We start from the raw sequence: 19,386 nt of genomic DNA, 5'->3' as shown, positions 1-19,386 counted from the left end.
TTGATATCTGAGTCATTAATGTCTTCTTTCTTTAGCACCAGAACAATTTATCATGGAGCCAGGGACTCTCAACGTCTAGCTCCTCAAAATAATTTTTTCGTGCCAGTACTATACATCCATCAGGTAAAGCTGCTGTGTGGTGTAATTTAAGACTGCTATGCACAACCATTTTTACTCTCCTTCCTTCTAAAACTGATTCCTAGTAGCCCACTCCATCACATTCCATTGCTTTGGACTTCATTCAGAAAACTTCCTTTTCTTTCATGGAGTGTCAAACTAAACCATCCCTCCCTGGTGGTCTAGTGGCTAGGATTTGGCGCTCTCACCGCCGCGGCCCGGGTTCGATTCCCGGTCAGGGAAAGTGAGGTCCTCGGAATATTTTTGCCAAAAACACCAACCTTTCAAAGAAATGATGCACTTTCAGTTCAGCGCATCATTTCTAATACTTGAGCAACAGTGAGTTGTCAAAACAGACAATGGAAATTGATAACAAAGAGTCAGCTATCTTCCTTTCTTAGTGAATATTTTTCAGTTAGCTACTAAAAGACTTGTGCTCTTGTACAAAAGTATTTTTTTCATCAGAACCAATTAGACCATATTTGATATCTGAGTCATTAATGTCTTCTTTCTTTAGCACCAGAACAATTTATCATGGAGCCAGGGACTCTCAACGTCTAGCTCCTCAAAATAATTTTTTCGTGCCAGTACTATACATCCATCAGGTAAAGCTGCTGTGTGGTGTAATTTAAGACTGCTATGCACAACCATTTTTACTCTCCTTCCTTCTAAAACTGATTCCTAGTAGCCCACTCCCTCACATTCCATTGCTTTGGACTTCATTCAGGAAACTTCCTTTTCTTTCATGGAGTGTCAAACAAAACCATCCCTCCCTGGTGGTCTAGTGGCTAGGATTCGGCGCTCTCACCGCCGCGGCCCGGGGTCGATTCCCGGTCAGGGAAAGTGAGGTCCTCGGAATGTTTTTGCCAAAAACACCAACCTTTCAAAGAAATGATGCACTTTCAGTTCAGCGCATCATTTCTAATACTTGAGCAACAGTGAGTTGTCAAAACAGACAATGGAAATTGATAACAAAGAGTCAGCTATCTTCCTTTCTTAGTGAATATTTTTCAGTTAGCTACTAAAAGACTTGTGCTCTTGTACAAAAGTATTTTTTTCATCAGAACCAATTAGACCATATTTGATATCTGAGTCATTAATGTCTTCTTTCTTTAGCACCAGAACAATTTATCATGGAGCCAGGGACTCTCAACGTCTAGCTCCTCAAAATAATTTTTTCGTGCCAGTACTATACATCCATCAGGTAAAGCTGCTGTGTGGTTTAATTTAAGACTGCTATGCACAACCATTTTTACTCTCCTTCCTTCTAAAACTGATTCCTAGTAGCCCACTCCCTCACATTCCATTGCTTTGGACTTCATTCAGGAAACTTCCTTTTCTTTCATGGAGTGTCAAACTAAACCATCCCTCCCTGGTGGTCTAGTGGCTAGGATTTGGCGCTCTCACCGCCGCGGCCCGGGTTCGATTCCCGGTCAGGGAAAGTGAGGTCCTCTGAATATTTTTGCCAAAAACACCAACCTTTCAAAGAAATGATGCACTTTCAGTTCAGCGCATCATTTCTAATACTTGAGCAACAGTGAGTTGTCAAAACAGACAATGGAAATTGATAACAAAGAGTCAGCTATCTTCCTTTCTTAGTGAATATTTTTCAGTTAGCTACTAAAAGACTTGTGCTCTTGTACAAAAGTATTTTTTTCATCAGAACCAATTAGACCATATTTGATATCTGAGTCATTAATGTCTTCTTTCTTTAGCACCAGAACAATTTATCATGGAGCCAGGGACTCTCAACGTCTAGCTCCTCAAAATAATTTTTTCGTGCCAGTACTATACATCCATCAGGTAAAGCTGCTGTGTGGTGTAATTTAAGACTGCTATGCACAACCATTTTTACTCTCCTTCCTTCTAAAACTGATTCCTAGTAGCCCACTCCCTCACATTCCATTGCTTTGGACTTCATTCAGGAAACTTCCTTTTCTTTCATGGAGTGTCAAACTAAACCATCCCTCCCTGGTGGTCTAGAGGCTAGGATTCGGCGCTCTCACCGCCGCGGCCCGGGTTCGATTCCCGGTCAGTGAAAGTGAGGTCATCGGAATGTTTTTGCCAAAAACACCAACCTTTCAAAGAAATTATGCACTTTCAGTTCAGCGCATCATTTCTAATACTTGAGCAACAGTGAGATGTCAAAACAGACAATGGAAATTGATAACAAAGAGTCAGCTATCTTCCTTTCTTAGTGAATATTTTTCAGTTACCTACTAAAAGACTTGTGCTCTTGTACAAAAGTATTTTTTTCATCAGAACCAATTAGACCATATTTGATATCTGAATCATTAATGTCTTCTTTCTTTAGCACGAGAACAATTTATCATGGAGCCAGGGACACTCAACGTCTAGCTCCTCAAAATAATTTTTTTGTGCCAGTACTATACATCCATGAGGTAAAGCTGCTGTGTGGTGTAATTTAAGACTGCTATGCACAACCATTTTTACTCTCCTTCCTTCTAAAACTGATTCCTAGTAGCCCACTCCCTCACATTCCATTGCTTTGGACTTCATTCAGGAAACTTCCTTTTCTTTCATGGAGTGCCAAACTAAACCATCCCTCCCTGGTGGTCTAGAGGCTAGGATTCGGCGCTCTCGCCGCGGCCCGGGTTCGATTCCCGGTCAGTGAAAGTGAGGTCCTCGGAATGTTTTTGCCAAAAACACCAACCTTTCAAAGAAATTATGCACTTTCAGTTCAGCGCATCATTTCTAATACTTGAGCAACAGTGAGATGTCAAAACAGACAATGGAAATTGATAACAAAGAGTCAGCTATCTTCCTTTCTTAGTGAATATTTTTCAGTTAGCTACTAAAAGACTTGTGCTCTTGTACAAAAGTATTTTTTTTGACATGGAGTGTCAAACTAAACCATCCCTCCCTGGTGGTCTACTGGCTAGGATTCAGCGCTCTCACCGCCGCGGCCCGGGTTCGATTCCCGGTCAGGGAAAGTGAGGTCCTTGGAATATTTTTGCTAAAAACACCAACCTTTCAAAGAAATGATGCACTTTCAGTTCAGCGCATCATTTCTAATACTTGAGCAACAGTGAGTTGTCAAAACAGACAATGGAAATTGATAACAAAGAGTCAGCTATCTTCCTTTCTTAGTGAATATTTTTCATTTAGCTACTAAAAGACTTGTGCTCTTGTACAAAAGTATTTTTTTCATCAGAACCAATTAGACCATATTTGATATCTGAATCATTAATGTCTTCTTTCTTTAGCACCAGAACAATTTATCATGGAGCCAGGGACTCTCAACGTCTAGCTCCTCAAAATAATTTTTTCGTGCCAGTACTATACATCCATCAGGTAAAGCTGCTGTGTGGTGTAATTTAAGACTGCTATGCACAACCATTTTTACTCTCCTTCCTTCTAAAACTGATTCCTAGTAGCCCACTCCCTCACATTCCATTGCTTTGGACTTCATTCAGGAAACTTCCTTTTCTTTCATGGAGTGTCAAACTAAACCATCCCTCCCAGGTGGTCTAGTGGCTAGGATTCGGTGCTCTCACCGCTGCAGCCTGGATTCGATTCCTGGTCAGGGAAAGTGAGGTCCTCGGAATATTTTTGCCAAAAACACCAACCTTTCAAAGAAATGATGCACTTTCAGTTCAGCGCATCATTTCTAATACTTGAGCAACAGTGAGTTGTCAAAACAGACAATGGAAATTGATAACAAAGAGTCAGCTATCTTCCTTTCTTAGTGAATATTTTTCAGTTACCTACTAAAAGACTTGTGCTCTTGTACAAAAGTATTTTTTTCATCAGAACCAATTAGACCATATTTGATATCTGAATCATTAATGTCTTCTTTCTTTAGCACGAGAACAATTTATCATGGAGCCAGGGACACTCAACGTCTAGCTCCTCAAAATAATTTTTTTGTGCCAGTACTATACATCCATGAGGTAAAGCTGCTGTGTGGTGTAATTTAAGACTGCTATGCACAACCATTTTTACTCTCCTTCCTTCTAAAACTGATTCCTAGTAGCCCACTCCCTCACATTCCATTGCTTTGGACTTCATTCAGGAAACTTCCTTTTCTTTCATGGAGTGTCAAACTAAACCATCCCTCCCTGGTGGTCTAGAGGCTAGGATTCGGCGCTCTCGCCGCGGCCCGGGTTCGATTCCCGGTCAGTGAAAGTGAGGTCCTCGGAATGTTTTTGCCAAAAACACCAACCTTTCAAAGAAATTATGCACTTTCAGTTCAGCGCATCATTTCTAATACTTGAGCAACAGTGAGATGTCAAAACAGACAATGGAAATTGATAACAAAGAGTCAGCTATCTTCCTTTCTTAGTGAATATTTTTCAGTTAGCTACTAAAAGACTTGTGCTCTTGTACAAAAGTATTTTTTTTGACATGGAGTGTCAAACTAAACCATCCCTCCCTGGTGGTCTACTGGCTAGGATTCAGCGCTCTCACCGCCGCGGCCCGGGTTCGATTCCCGGTCAGGGAAAGTGAGGTCCTTGGAATATTTTTGCTAAAAACACCAACCTTTCAAAGAAATGATGCACTTTCAGTTCAGCGCATCATTTCTAATACTTGAGCAACAGTGAGTTGTCAAAACAGACAATGGAAATTGATAACAAAGAGTCAGCTATCTTCCTTTCTTAGTGAATATTTTTCATTTAGCTACTAAAAGACTTGTGCTCTTGTACAAAAGTATTTTTTTCATCAGAACCAATTAGACCATATTTGATATCTGAATCATTAATGTCTTCTTTCTTTAGCACCAGAACAATTTATCATGGAGCCAGGGACTCTCAACGTCTAGCTCCTCAAAATAATTTTTTCGTGCCAGTACTATACATCCATCAGGTAAAGCTGCTGTGTGGTGTAATTTAAGACTGCTATGCACAACCATTTTTACTCTCCTTCCTTCTAAAACTGATTCCTAGTAGCCCACTCCCTCACATTCCATTGCTTTGGACTTCATTCAGGAAACTTCCTTTTCTTTCATGGAGTGTCAAACTAAACCATCCCTCCCAGGTGGTCTAGTGGCTAGGATTCGGTGCTCTCACCGCTGCAGCCTGGATTCGATTCCTGGTCAGGGAAAGTGAGGTCCTCGGAATATTTTTGCCAAAAACACCAACCTTTCAAAGAAATGATGCACTTTCAGTTCAGCGCATCATTTCTAATACTTGAGCAACAGTGAGTTGTCAAAACAGACAATGGAAATTGATAACAAAGAGTCAGCTATCTCCCTTTCTTAGTGAATATTTTTCAGTTAGCTACTAAAAGACTTGTGCTCTTGTACAAAAGTATTTTTTTTGACATGGAGTGTCAAACTAAACCATCCCTCCCTGGTGGTCTACTGGCTAGGATTCGGCGCTCTCACCGCCGCGGCCTGGGTTCGATTCCCGGGCTGGGAAAGTGAGGTCCTTGGAATATTTTTGCCAAAAAAACCAAACTTTCAAAGAAATGATGCACTTTCAGTTCAGCGCATCATTTCTAATACTTGAGCAACAGTGAGATGTCAAAACAGACAATGGAAATTGATAACAGAGAGTCAGCTATCTTCCTTTCTTAGTGAATATTTTTCAGTTAGCTACTAAAAGACTTGTGCTCTTGTACAAAAGTATTTTTTTCATCAGAACCAATTAGACCATATTTGATATCTGAGTCATTAATGTCTTCTTTCTTTAGCACCAGAACAATTTATCATGGAGCCAGGGACTCTCAACGTCTAGCTCCTCAAAATAATTTTTTCGTGCCAGTACTATACATCCATCAGGTAAAGCTGCTGTGTGGTTTAATTTAAGACTGCTATGCACAACCATTTTTACTCTCCTTCCTTCTAAAACTGATTCCTAGTAGCCCACTCCCTCACATTCCATTGCTTTGGACTTCATTCAGGAAACTTCCTTTTCTTTCATGGAGTGTCAAACTAAACCATCCCTCCCTGGTGGTCTAGTGGCTAGGATTTGGCGCTCTCACCGCCGCGGCCCGGGTTCGATTCCCGGTCAGGGAAAGTGAGGTCCTCTGAATATTTTTGCCAAAAACACCAACCTTTCAAAGAAATGATGCACTTTCAGTTCAGCGCATCATTTCTAATACTTGAGCAACAGTGAGTTGTCAAAACAGACAATGGAAATTGATAACAAAGAGTCAGCTATCTTCCTTTCTTAGTGAATATTTTTCAGTTAGCTACTAAAAGACTTGTGCTCTTGTACAAAAGTATTTTTTTCATCAGAACCAATTAGACCATATTTGATATCTGAGTCATTAATGTCTTCTTTCTTTAGCACCAGAACAATTTATCATGGAGCCAGGGACTCTCAACGTCTAGCTCCTCAAAATAATTTTTTCGTGCCAGTACTATACATCCATCAGGTAAAGCTGCTGTGTGGTGTAATTTAAGACTGCTATGCACAACCATTTTTACTCTCCTTCCTTCTAAAACTGATTCCTAGTAGCCCACTCCCTCACATTCCATTGCTTTGGACTTCATTCAGGAAACTTCCTTTTCTTTCATGGAGTGTCAAACTAAACCATCCCTCCCTGGTGGTCTAGAGGCTAGGATTCGGCGCTCTCACCGCCGCGGCCCGGGTTCGATTCCCGGTCAGTGAAAGTGAGGTCCTCGGAATGTTTTTGCCAAAAACACCAACCTTTCAAAGAAATTATGCACTTTCAGTTCAGCGCATCATTTCTAATACTTGAGCAACAGTGAGATGTCAAAACAGACAATGGAAATTGATAACAAAGAGTCAGCTATCTTCCTTTCTTAGTGAATATTTTTCAGTTACCTACTAAAAGACTTGTGCTCTTGTACAAAAGTATTTTTTTCATCAGAACCAATTAGACCATATTTGATATCTGAATCATTAATGTCTTCTTTCTTTAGCACGAGAACAATTTATCATGGAGCCAGGGACACTCAACGTCTAGCTCCTCAAAATAATTTTTTTGTGCCAGTACTATACATCCATGAGGTAAAGCTGCTGTGTGGTGTAATTTAAGACTGCTATGCACAACCATTTTTACTCTCCTTCCTTCTAAAACTGATTCCTAGTAGCCCACTCCCTCACATTCCATTGCTTTGGACTTCATTCAGGAAACTTCCTTTTCTTTCATGGAGTGTCAAACTAAACCATCCCTCCCTGGTGGTCTAGAGGCTAGGATTCGGCGCTCTCGCCGCGGCCCGGGTTCGATTCCCGGTCAGTGAAAGTGAGGTCCTCGGAATGTTTTTGCCAAAAACACCAACCTTTCAAAGAAATTATGCACTTTCAGTTCAGCGCATCATTTCTAATACTTGAGCAACAGTGAGATGTCAAAACAGACAATGGAAATTGATAACAAAGAGTCAGCTATCTTCCTTTCTTAGTGAATATTTTTCAGTTAGCTACTAAAAGACTTGTGCTCTTGTACAAAAGTATTTTTTTTGACATGGAGTGTCAAACTAAACCATCCCTCCCTGGTGGTCTACTGGCTAGGATTCAGCGCTCTCACCGCCGCGGCCCGGGTTCGATTCCCGGTCAGGGAAAGTGAGGTCCTTGGAATATTTTTGCTAAAAACACCAACCTTTCAAAGAAATGATGCACTTTCAGTTCAGCGCATCATTTCTAATACTTGAGCAACAGTGAGTTGTCAAAACAGACAATGGAAATTGATAACAAAGAGTCAGCTATCTTCCTTTCTTAGTGAATATTTTTCATTTAGCTACTAAAAGACTTGTGCTCTTGTACAAAAGTATTTTTTTCATCAGAACCAATTAGACCATATTTGATATCTGAATCATTAATGTCTTCTTTCTTTAGCACCAGAACAATTTATCATGGAGCCAGGGACTCTCAACGTCTAGCTCCTCAAAATAATTTTTTCGTGCCAGTACTATACATCCATCAGGTAAAGCTGCTGTGTGGTGTAATTTAAGACTGCTATGCACAACCATTTTTACTCTCCTTCCTTCTAAAACTGATTCCTAGTAGCCCACTCCCTCACATTCCATTGCTTTGGACTTCATTCAGGAAACTTCCTTTTCTTTCATGGAGTGTCAAACTAAACCATCCCTCCCAGGTGGTCTAGTGGCTAGGATTCGGTGCTCTCACCGCTGCAGCCTGGATTCGATTCCTGGTCAGGGAAAGTGAGGTCCTCGGAATATTTTTGCCAAAAACACCAACCTTTCAAAGAAATGATGCACTTTCAGTTCAGCGCATCATTTCTAATACTTGAGCAACAGTGAGTTGTCAAAACAGACAATGGAAATTGATAACAAAGAGTCAGCTATCTTCCTTTCTTAGTGAATATTTTTCAGTTAGCTACTAAAAGACTTGTGCTCTTGTACAAAAGTATTTTTTTTGACATGGAGTGTCAAACTAAACCATCCCTCCCTGGTGGTCTACTGGCTAGGATTCGGCGCTCTCACCGCCGCGGCCTGGGTTCGATTCCCGGGCTGGGAAAGTGAGGTCCTTGGAATATTTTTGCCAAAAAAACCAAACTTTCAAAGAAATGATGCACTTTCAGTTCAGCGCATCATTTCTAATACTTGAGCAACAGTGAGATGTCAAAACAGACAATGGAAATTGATAACAGAGAGTCAGCTATCTTCCTTTCTTAGTGAATATTTTTCAGTTAGCTACTAAAAGACTTGTGCTCTTGTACAAAAGTATTTTTTTCATCAGAACCAATTAGACCATATTTGATATCTGAGTCATTAATGTCTTCTTTCTTTAGCACCAGAACAATTTATCATGGAGCCAGGGACTCTCAACGTCTAGCTCCTCAAAATAATTTTTTCGTGCCAGTACTATACATCCATCAGGTAAAGCTGCTGTGTGGTGTAATTTAAGACTGCTATGCACAACCATTTTTACTCTCCTTCCTTCTAAAACTGATTCCTAGTAGCCCACTCCCTCACATTCCATTGCTTTGGACTTCATTCAGGAAACTTCCTTTTCTTTCATGGAGTGTCAAACAAAACCATCCCTCCCTGGTGGTCTAGTGGCTAGGATTCGGCGCTCTCACCGCCGCGGCCCGGGGTCGATTCCCGGTCAGGGAAAGTGAGGTCCTCGGAATGTTTTTGCCAAAAACACCAACCTTTCAAAGAAATGATGCACTTTCAGTTCAGCGCATCATTTCTAATACTTGAGCAACAGTGAGTTGTCAAAACAGACAATGGAAATTGATAACAAAGAGTCAGCTATCTTCCTTTGTTAGTGAATATTTTTCAGTTAGCTACTAAAAGACTTGTGCTCTTGTACAAAAGTATTTTTTTCATCAGAACCAATTAGACCATATTTGATATCTGAGTGATTAATGTCTTCTTTCTTTAGCACCAGAACAATTTATCATGGAGCCAGGGACTCTCAACGTCTAGCTCCTCAAAATAATTTTTTCGTGCCAGTACTATACATCCATCAGGTAAAGCTGCTGTGTGGTGTAATTTAAGACTGCTATGCACAACCATTTTTACTCTCCTTCCTTCTAAAACTGATTCCTAGTAGCCCACTCCCTCACATTCCATTGCTTTGGACTTCATTCAGGAAACTTCCTTTTCTTTCATGGAGTGTCAAACTAAACCATCCCTCCCTGGTGGTCTAGAGGCTAGGATTCGGCGCTCTCACCGCCGCGGCCCGGGTTCGATTCCCGGTCAGTGAAAGTGAGGTCCTCGGAATGTTTTTGCCAAAAACACCAACCTTTCAAAGAAATTATGCACTTTCAGTTCAGCGCATCATTTCTAATACTTGAGCAACAGTGAGATGTCAAAACAGACAATGGAAATTGATAACAAAGAGTCAGCTATCTTCCTTTCTTAGTGAATATTTTTCAGTTACCTACTAAAAGACTTGTGCTCTTGTACAAAAGTATTTTTTTCATCAGAACCAATTAGACCATATTTGATATCTGAATCATTAATGTCTTCTTTCTTTAGCACGAGAACAATTTATCATGGAGCCAGGGACACTCAACGTCTAGCTCCTCAAAATAATTTTTTTGTGCCAGTACTATACATCCATGAGGTAAAGCTGCTGTGTGGTGTAATTTAAGACTGCTATGCACAACCATTTTTACTCTCCTTCCTTCTAAAACTGATTCCTAGTAGCCCACTCCCTCACATTCCATTGCTTTGGACTTCATTCAGGAAACTTCCTTTTCTTTCATGGAGTGTCAAACTAAACCATCCCTCCCTGGTGGTCTAGAGGCTAGGATTCGGCGCTCTCGCCGCGGCCCGGGTTCGATTCCCGGTCAGTGAAAGTGAGGTCCTCGGAATGTTTTTGCCAAAAACACCAACCTTTCAAAGAAATTATGCACTTTCAGTTCAGCGCATCATTTCTAATACTTGAGCAACAGTGAGATGTCAAAACAGACAATGGAAATTGATAACAAAGAGTCAGCTATCTTCCTTTCTTAGTGAATATTTTTCAGTTAGCTACTAAAAGACTTGTGCTCTTGTACAAAAGTATTTTTTTTGACATGGAGTGTCAAACTAAACCATCCCTCCCTGGTGGTCTACTGGCTAGGATTCAGCGCTCTCACCGCCGCGGCCCGGGTTCGATTCCCGGTCAGGGAAAGTGAGGTCCTTGGAATATTTTTGCTAAAAACACCAACCTTTCAAAGAAATGATGCACTTTCAGTTCAGCGCATCATTTCTAATACTTGAGCAACAGTGAGTTGTCAAAACAGACAATGGAAATTGATAACAAAGAGTCAGCTATCTTCCTTTCTTAGTGAATATTTTTCATTTAGCTACTAAAAGACTTGTGCTCTTGTACAAAAGTATTTTTTTCATCAGAACCAATTAGACCATATTTGATATCTGAATCATTAATGTCTTCTTTCTTTAGCACCAGAACAATTTATCATGGAGCCAGGGACTCTCAACGTCTAGCTCCTCAAAATAATTTTTTCGTGCCAGTACTATACATCCATCAGGTAAAGCTGCTGTGTGGTGTAATTTAAGACTGCTATGCACAACCATTTTTACTCTCCTTCCTTCTAAAACTGATTCCTAGTAGCCCACTCCCTCACATTCCATTGCTTTGGACTTCATTCAGGAAACTTCCTTTTCTTTCATGGAGTGTCAAACTAAACCATCCCTCCCAGGTGGTCTAGTGGCTAGGATTCGGTGCTCTCACCGCTGCAGCCTGGATTCGATTCCTGGTCAGGGAAAGTGAGGTCCTCGGAATATTTTTGCCAAAAACACCAACCTTTCAAAGAAATGATGCACTTTCAGTTCAGCGCATCATTTCTAATACTTGAGCAACAGTGAGTTGTCAAAACAGACAATGGAAATTGATAACAAAGAGTCAGCTATCTTCCTTTCTTAGTGAATATTTTTCAGTTAGCTACTAAAAGACTTGTGCTCTTGTACAAAAGTATTTTTTTTGACATGGAGTGTCAAACTAAACCATCCCTCCCTGGTGGTCTACTGGCTAGGATTCGGCGCTCTCACCGCCGCGGCCTGGGTTCGATTCCCGGGCTGGGAAAGTGAGGTCCTTGGAATATTTTTGCCAAAAAAACCAAACTTTCAAAGAAATGATGCACTTTCAGTTCAGCGCATCATTTCTAATACTTGAGCAACAGTGAGATGTCAAAACAGACAATGGAAATTGATAACAGAGAGTCAGCTATCTTCCTTTCTTAGTGAATATTTTTCAGTTAGCTACTAAAAGACTTGTGCTCTTGTACAAAAGTATTTTTTTCATCAGAACCAATTAGACCATATTTGATATCTGAGTCATTAATGTCTTCTTTCTTTAGCACCAGAACAATTTATCATGGAGCCAGGGACTCTCAACGTCTAGCTCCTCAAAATAATTTTTTCGTGCCAGTACTATACATCCATCAGGTAAAGCTGCTGTGTGGTGTAATTTAAGACTGCTATGCACAACCATTTTTACTCTCCTTCCTTCTAAAACTGATTCCTAGTAGCCCACTCCCTCACATTCCATTGCTTTGGACTTCATTCAGGAAACTTCCTTTTCTTTCATGGAGTGTCAAACAAAACCATCCCTCCCTGGTGGTCTAGTGGCTAGGATTCGGCGCTCTCACCGCCGCGGCCCAGGGTCGATTCCCGGTCAGGGAAAGTGAGGTCCTCGGAATGTTTTTGCCAAAAACACCAACCTTTCAAAGAAATGATGCACTTTCAGTTCAGCGCATCATTTCTAATACTTGAGCAACAGTGAGTTGTCAAAACAGACAATGGAAATTGATAACAAAGAGTCAGCTATCTTCCTTTGTTAGTGAATATTTTTCAGTTAGCTACTAAAAGACTTGTGCTCTTGTACAAAAGTATTTTTTTCATCAGAACCAATTAGACCATATTTGATATCTGAGTGATTAATGTCTTCTTTCTTTAGCACCAGAACAATTTATCATGGAGCCAGGGACTCTCAACGTCTAGCTCCTCAAAATAATTTTTTCGTGCCAGTACTATACATCCATCAGGTAAAGCTGCTGTGTGGTGTAATTTAAGACTGCTATGCACAACCATTTTTACTCTCCTTCCTTCTAAAACTGATTCCTAGTAGCCCACTCCCTCACATTCCATTGCTTTGGACTTCATTCAGGAAACTTCCTTTTCTTTCATGGAGTGTCAAACTAAACCATCCCTCCCTGGTGGTCTAGTGGCTAGGATTTGGCGCTCTCACCGCCGCGGCCCGGGTTCGATTCCCGGTCAGGGAAAGTGAGGTCCTCTGAATATTTTTGCCAAAAACACCAACCTTTCAAAGAAATGATGCACTTTCAGTTCAGCGCATCATTTCTAATACTTGAGCAACAGTGAGTTGTCAAAACAGACAATGGAAATTGATAACAAAGAGTCAGCTATCTTCCTTTCTTAGTGAATATTTTTCAGTTAGCTACTAAAAGACTTGTGCTCTTGTACAAAAGTATTTTTTTCATCAGAACCAATTAGACCATATTTGATATCTGAGTCATTAATGTCTTCTTTCTTTAGCACCAGAACAATTTATCATGGAGCCAGGGACTCTCAACGTCTAGCTCCTCAAAATAATTTTTTCGTGCCAGTACTATACATCCATCAGGTAAAGCTGCTGTGTGGTGTAATTTAAGACTGCTATGCACAACCATTTTTACTCTCCTTCCTTCTAAAACTGATTCCTAGTAGCCCACTCCCTCACATTCCATTGCTTTGGACTTCATTCAGGAAACTTCCTTTTCTTTCATGGAGTGTCAAACTAAACCATCCCTCCCTGGTGGTCTAGAGGCTAGGATTCGGCGCTCTCACCGCCGCGGCCCGGGTTTGATTCCCGGTCAGTGAAAGTGAGGTCCTCGGAATGTTTTTGCCAAAAACACCAACCTTTCAAAGAAATTATGCACTTTCAGTTCAGCGCATCATTTCTAATACTTGAGCAACAGTGAGATGTCAAAACAGACAATGGAAATTGATAACAAAGAGTCAGCTATCTTCCTTTCTTAGTGAATATTTTTCAGTTACCTACTAAAAGACTTGTGCTCTTGTACAAAAGTATTTTTTTCATCAGAACCAATTAGACCATATTTGATATCTGAATCATTAATGTCTTCTTTCTTTAGCACGAGAACAATTTATCATGGAGCCAGGGACACTCAACGTCTAGCTCCTCAAAATAATTTTTTTGTGCCAGTACTATACATCCATCAGGTAAAGCTGCTGTGTGGTGTAATTTAAGACTGCTATGCACAACCATTTTTACTCTCCTTCCTTCTAAAACTGATTCCTAGTAGCCCACTCCCTCACATTCCATTGCTTTGGACTTCATTCAGGAAACTTCCTTTTCTTTCATGGAGTGTCAAACTAAACCATCCCTCCCTGGTGGTCTAGAGGCTAGGATTCGGCGCTCTCGCCGCGGCCCGGGTTCGGTTCCCGGTCAGTGAAAGTGAGGTCCTCGGAATGTTTTTGCCAAAAACACCAACCTTTCAAAGAAATTATGCACTTTCAGTTCAGCGCATCATTTCTAATACTTGAGCAACAGTGAGATGTCAAAACAGACAATGGAAATTGATAACAAAGAGTCAGCTATCTTCCTTTCTTAGTGAATATTTTTCAGTTAGCTACTAAAAGACTTGTGCTCTTGTACAAAAGTATTTTTTTTGACATGGAGTGTCAAACTAAACCATCCCTCCCTGGTGGTCTACTGGCTAGGATTCAGCGCTCTCACCGCCGCGGCCCGGGTTCGATTCCCGGTCAGGGAAAGTGAGGTCCTTGGAATATTTTTGCTAAAAACACCAACCTTTCAAAGAAATGATGCACTTTCAGTTCAGCGCATCATTTCTAATACTTGAGCAACAGTGAGTTGTCAAAACAGACAATGGAAATTGATAACAAAGAGTCAGCTATCTTCCTTTCTTAGTGAATATTTTTCATTTAGCTACTAAAAGACTTGTGCTCTTGTACAAAAGTATTTTTTTCATCAGAACCAATTAGACCATATTTGATATCTGAATCATTAATGTCTTCTTTCTTTAGCACCAGAACAATTTATCATGGAGCCAGGGACTCTCAACGTCTAGCTCCTCAAAATAATTTTTTCGTGCCAGTACTATACATCCATCAGGTAAAGCTGCTGTGTGGTGTAATTTAAGACTGCTATGCACAACCATTTTTACTCTCCTTCCTTCTAAAACTGATTCCTAGTAGCCCACTCCCTCACATTCCATTGCTTTGGACTTCATTCAGGAAACTTCCTTTTCTTTCATGGAGTGTCAAACTAAACCATCCCTCCCAGGTGGTCTAGTGGCTAGGATTCGGTGCTCTCACCGCTGCAGCCTGGATTCGATTCCTGGTCAGGGAAAGTGAGGTCCTCGGAATATTTTTGCCAAAAACACCAACCTTTCAAAGAAATGATGCACTTTCAGTTCAGCGCATCATTTCTAATACTTGAGCAACAGTGAGTTGTCAAAACAGACAATGGAAATTGATAACAAAGAGTCAGCTATCTTCCTTTCTTAGTGAATATTTTTCAGTTAGCTACTAAAAGACTTGTGCTCTTGTACAAAAGTATTTTTTTTGACATGGAGTGTCAAACTAAACCATCCCTTCCTGGTGGTCTACTGGCTAGGATTCGGCGCTCTCACCGCCGCGGCCTGGGTTCGATTCCCGGGCTGGGAAAGTGAGGTCCTTGGAATATTTTTGCCAAAAAAACCAAACTTTCAAAGAAATGATGCACTTTCAGTTCAGCGCATCATTTCTAATACTTGAGCAACAGTGAGATGTCAAAACAGACAATGGAAATTGATAAGAGAGAGTCTGCTATCTTCCTTTCTTAGTGAATATTTTTCAGTTAGCTACTAAAAGACTTGTGCTCTTGTACAAAAGTATTTTTTTCATCAGAACCAATTAGACCATATTTGATATCTGAATCATTAATGTCTTCTTTCTTTAGCACCAGAACAATTTATCATGGAGCCAGGGACTCTCAACGTCTAGCTCCTCAAAATAATTTTTTTGTGCCAGTACTATACATCCATCAGGTAAAGCTGCTGTGTGGTGTAATTTAAGACTGCTATGCACAACCATTTTTACTCTCCTTCATTCTAAAACTGATTCCTAGTAGCCCACTCCCTCACATTCCATTGCTTTGGACTTCATTCAGGAAACTTCCTTTTCTTTCATGGAGTGTCAAACTAAACCATCCCTCCCTGGTGGTCTAGTGGCTAGGATTCGGCGCTCTCACCGCCGCGGCCCGTGTTCGATTCCCGGTCAGGGAAACTGAGGTCCTCTGAATATTTTTGCCAAAAACACCAAACTTTCAAAGAAATGATGCACTTTCAGTTCAGCGCATCATTTCTAATACTTGAGCAACAGTGAGTTGTCAAAACAGACAATGGAAATTGATAACAAAGAGTCAGCTATCTTCCTTTCTTAGTGAATATTTTTCAGTTAGCTACTAAAAGACTTGTGCTCTTGTACAAAAGTATTTTTTTCCTCAGAACCAATTAGACCATATTTGATATCTGAGTCATTAATGTCTTCTTTCTTTAGCACCAGAACAATTTATCATGGAGCCAGGGACTCTCAACGTCTAGCTCCTCAAAATAATTTTTTCGTGCCAGTACTATACATCCATCAGGTAAAGCTGCTGTGTGGTGTAATTTAAGACTGCTATGCACAACCATTTTTACTCTCCTTCCTTCTAAAACTGATTCCTAGTAGCCCACTCCCTCACATTCCATTGCTTTGGACTTCATTCAGGAAACTTCCTTTTCTTTCATGGAGTGTCAAACTAAACCATCCCTCCCTGGTGGTCTAGAGGCTAGGATTCGGCGCTCTCACCGCCGCGGCCCGGGTTCGATTCCCGGTCAGTGAAAGTGAGGTCCTCGGAATGTTTTTGCCAAAAACACCAACCTTTCAAAGAAATTATGCACTTTCAGTTCAGCGCATCATTTCTAATACTTGAGCAACAGTGAGATGTCAAAACAGACAATGGAAATTGATAACAAAGAGTCAGCTATCTTCCTTTCTTAGTGAATATTTTTCAGTTAGCTACTAAAAGACTTGTGCTCTTGTACAAAAGTATTTTTTTTGACATGGAGTGTCAAACTAAACCATCCCTCCCTGGTGGTCTACTGGCTAGGATTCAGCGCTCTTACCGCCGCGGCCCGGGTTCGATTCCCGGTCAGGGAAAGTGAGGTCCTCGGAATATTTTTGCTAAAAACACCAACCTTTCAAAGAAATGATGCACTTTCAGTTCAGCGCATCATTTCTAATACTTGAGCAACAGTGAGTTGTCAAAACAGACAATGGAAATTGATAACAAAGAGTCAGCTATCTTCCTTTCTTAGTGAATATTTTTCAGTTAGCTACTAAAAGACTTGTGCTCTTGTACAAAAGTATTTTTTTCATCAGAACCAATTAGACCATATTTGATATCTGAATCATTAATGTCTTCTTTCTTTAGCACCAGAACAATTTATCATGGAGCCAGGGACACTCAACGTCTAGCTCCTCAAAATAATTTTTTTGTTCCAGTACTATACATCCATCAGGTAAAGCTGCTGTGTGGTGTAATTTAAGACTGCTATGCACAGCCATTTTTACTCTACTTCCTTCTAAAACTGATTCCTAGTAGCCCACTCCCTCACATTCCATTGCTTTGGACTTCATTCAGGAAACTTCCTTTTCTTTCATGGAGTGTCAAACTAAACCATCCCTCCCTGGTGGTCTAGTGGCTAGGATTCGGCGCTCTCACCGCCGCCGCCCTGGTTCAATTCCTGGTCAGGGCAAGTGAGGTCCTCTGAATATTTTTGCCAAAAACACCAACCTTTCAAAGAAATGATGCACTTTCCGTTCAGCGCATCATTTCTAATACTTGAGCAACAGTGAGTTGTCAAAACAGACAATGGAAATTGATAACAAAGAGTCAGCTATCTTCCTTTCTTAGTGAATATTTTTCAGTTAGCTACTAAAAGACTTGTGCTCTTGTACAAAAGTATTTTTTTCATCAGAACCAATTAGACCTTATTTGCTATCTGAGTCATTAATGTCTTCTTTCTTTAGCACCAGAACAATTTATCATGGAGCCAGGGACTCTCAACGTCTAGCTCCTCAAAATAATTTTTTCGTGCCAGTACTATACATCCATCAGGTAAAGCTGCTGTGTGGTGTAATTTAAGACTGCTATGCACAACCATTTTTACTCTCCTTCCTTCTAAAACTGATTCCTAGTAGCCCACTCCCTCACATTCCATTGCTTTGGACTTCATTCAGGAAACTTCCTTTTCTTTCATGGAGTGTCAAACTAAACCATCCCTCCCAGGTGGTCTAGTGGCTAGGATTCGGCGCTCTCACCGCCGCGGCCCGGGTTCGATTCCCGGTCAGGGAAAGTGAGGTCCTCTGAATATTTTTGCCAAAAACACCAACCTTTCAAAGAAATGATGCACTTTATGTTCAGCGCATCATTTCTAATACTTGAGCAACAGTGAGTTGTCAAAACAGACAATGGAAATTGATAACAAAGAGTCAGCTATCTTCCTTTCTTAGTGAATATTTTTCAGTTAGCTACTAAAAGACTTGTGCTCTTGTACAAAAGTTTTTTTTTCATCAGAACCAATTAGACCATATTTGATATCTGAGTCATTAATGTCTTCTTTCTTTAGCACCAGAACAATTTATCATGGAGCCAGGGACTCTCAACGTCTAGCTCCTCAAAATAATTTTTTCGTGCCAGTACTATACATCCATCAGGTAAAGCTGCTGTGTGGTGTAATTTAAGGCTGCTATGCACAACCATTTTTACTCTCCTTCCTTCTAAAACTGATTCCTAGTAGCCCACTCCCTCACATTCCATTGCTTTGGACTTCATTCAGGAAACTTCCTTTTCTTTCATGGAGTGTCAAACTAAACCATCCCTCCCTGGTGGTCTAGAGGCTAGGATTCGGTGCTCTCACCACCGCGGCCCGGGTTCGATTCCCGGTCAGTGAAAGTGAGGTCCTCGGAATGTTTTTGCAAAAAACACCAACCTTTCAAAGAAATGATGCACTTTCAGTTCAGCGCATCATTTCTAATACTTGAGCAACAGTGAGATGTCAAAACAGACAATGGAAATTGATAACAAAGAGTCAGCTATCTTCCTTTCTTAGTGAATATTTTTCAGTTAGCTACTAAAAGACGTGCTCTTGTACAAAAGTATTTTTTTCATCAGAACCAATTAGACCATATTTGATATCTGAGTCATTAATGTCTTCTTTCTTTAGCACCAGAACAATTTATCATGGAGCCAGGGACTCTCAACGTCTAGCTCCTCAAAATAATTTTTTCGTGCCAGTACTATACATCCATCAGGTAAAGCTGCTGTGTGGTGTAATTTAAGACTGCTATGCACAACCATTTTTACTCTCCTTCCTTCTAAAACTGATTCCTAGTAGCCCACTCCCTCACATTCCATTGCTTTGGACTTCATTCAGGAAACTTCCTTTTCTTTCATGGAGTGTCAAACTAAACCATCCCTCCCTGGTGGTCTAGAGGCTAGGATTCGGCGCTCTCACCGCCGCGGCCCGGGTTCGATTCCCGGTCAGTGAAAGTGAGGTCCTCGGAATGTTTTTGCCAAAAACACCAACCTTTCAAAGAAATTATGCACTTTCAGTTCAGCGCATCATTTCTAATACTTGAGCAACAGTGAGATGTCAAAACAGACAATGGAAATTGATAACAAAGAGTCAGCTATCTTCCTTTCTTAGTGAATATTTTTCAGTTAGCTACTAAAAGACTTGTGCTCTTGTACAAAAGTATTTTTTTTGACATGGAGTGTCAAACTAAACCATCCCTCCCTGGTGGTCTACTGGCTAGGATTCAGCGCTCTTACCGCCGCGGCCCGGGTT

At 40.7% G+C, this 19,386-nt stretch overlaps 4 non-coding genes across 4 annotated transcripts; all 4 read left to right on the top strand.

The window, feature by feature from the left end:
- Positions 1-288: 288 nt before the first annotated feature.
- Positions 289-360, top strand: TRNAE-CUC (transfer RNA glutamic acid (anticodon CUC)). The gene has a single exon. It is a non-coding gene; the product is annotated as a tRNA-Glu (tRNA).
- Positions 361-1,486: 1,126 nt separating this feature from the next.
- Positions 1,487-1,558, top strand: TRNAE-CUC (transfer RNA glutamic acid (anticodon CUC)). Its single transcript has one exon. It is a non-coding gene; the product is annotated as a tRNA-Glu (tRNA).
- Positions 1,559-6,025: 4,467 nt separating this feature from the next.
- Positions 6,026-6,097, top strand: TRNAE-CUC (transfer RNA glutamic acid (anticodon CUC)). The gene has a single exon. It is a non-coding gene; the product is annotated as a tRNA-Glu (tRNA).
- A 6,581-nt stretch (positions 6,098-12,678) lies between these two features.
- TRNAE-CUC (transfer RNA glutamic acid (anticodon CUC)) lies at positions 12,679-12,750 on the top strand. The gene has a single exon. It is a non-coding gene; the product is annotated as a tRNA-Glu (tRNA).
- The last annotated feature ends 6,636 nt before the right edge of the window (positions 12,751-19,386 follow it).

This window comes from Taudactylus pleione, unplaced genomic scaffold, assembly GCF_031769625.1.
Source record: "Taudactylus pleione unplaced genomic scaffold, aTauple2 ptg001386l, whole genome shotgun sequence".
Lineage (NCBI taxonomy): Eukaryota > Metazoa > Chordata > Amphibia > Anura > Myobatrachidae > Taudactylus > Taudactylus pleione.
Note: the sequence above shows the minus strand (reverse complement) of the source record. Positions and strands in the feature narration are given on the sequence as shown.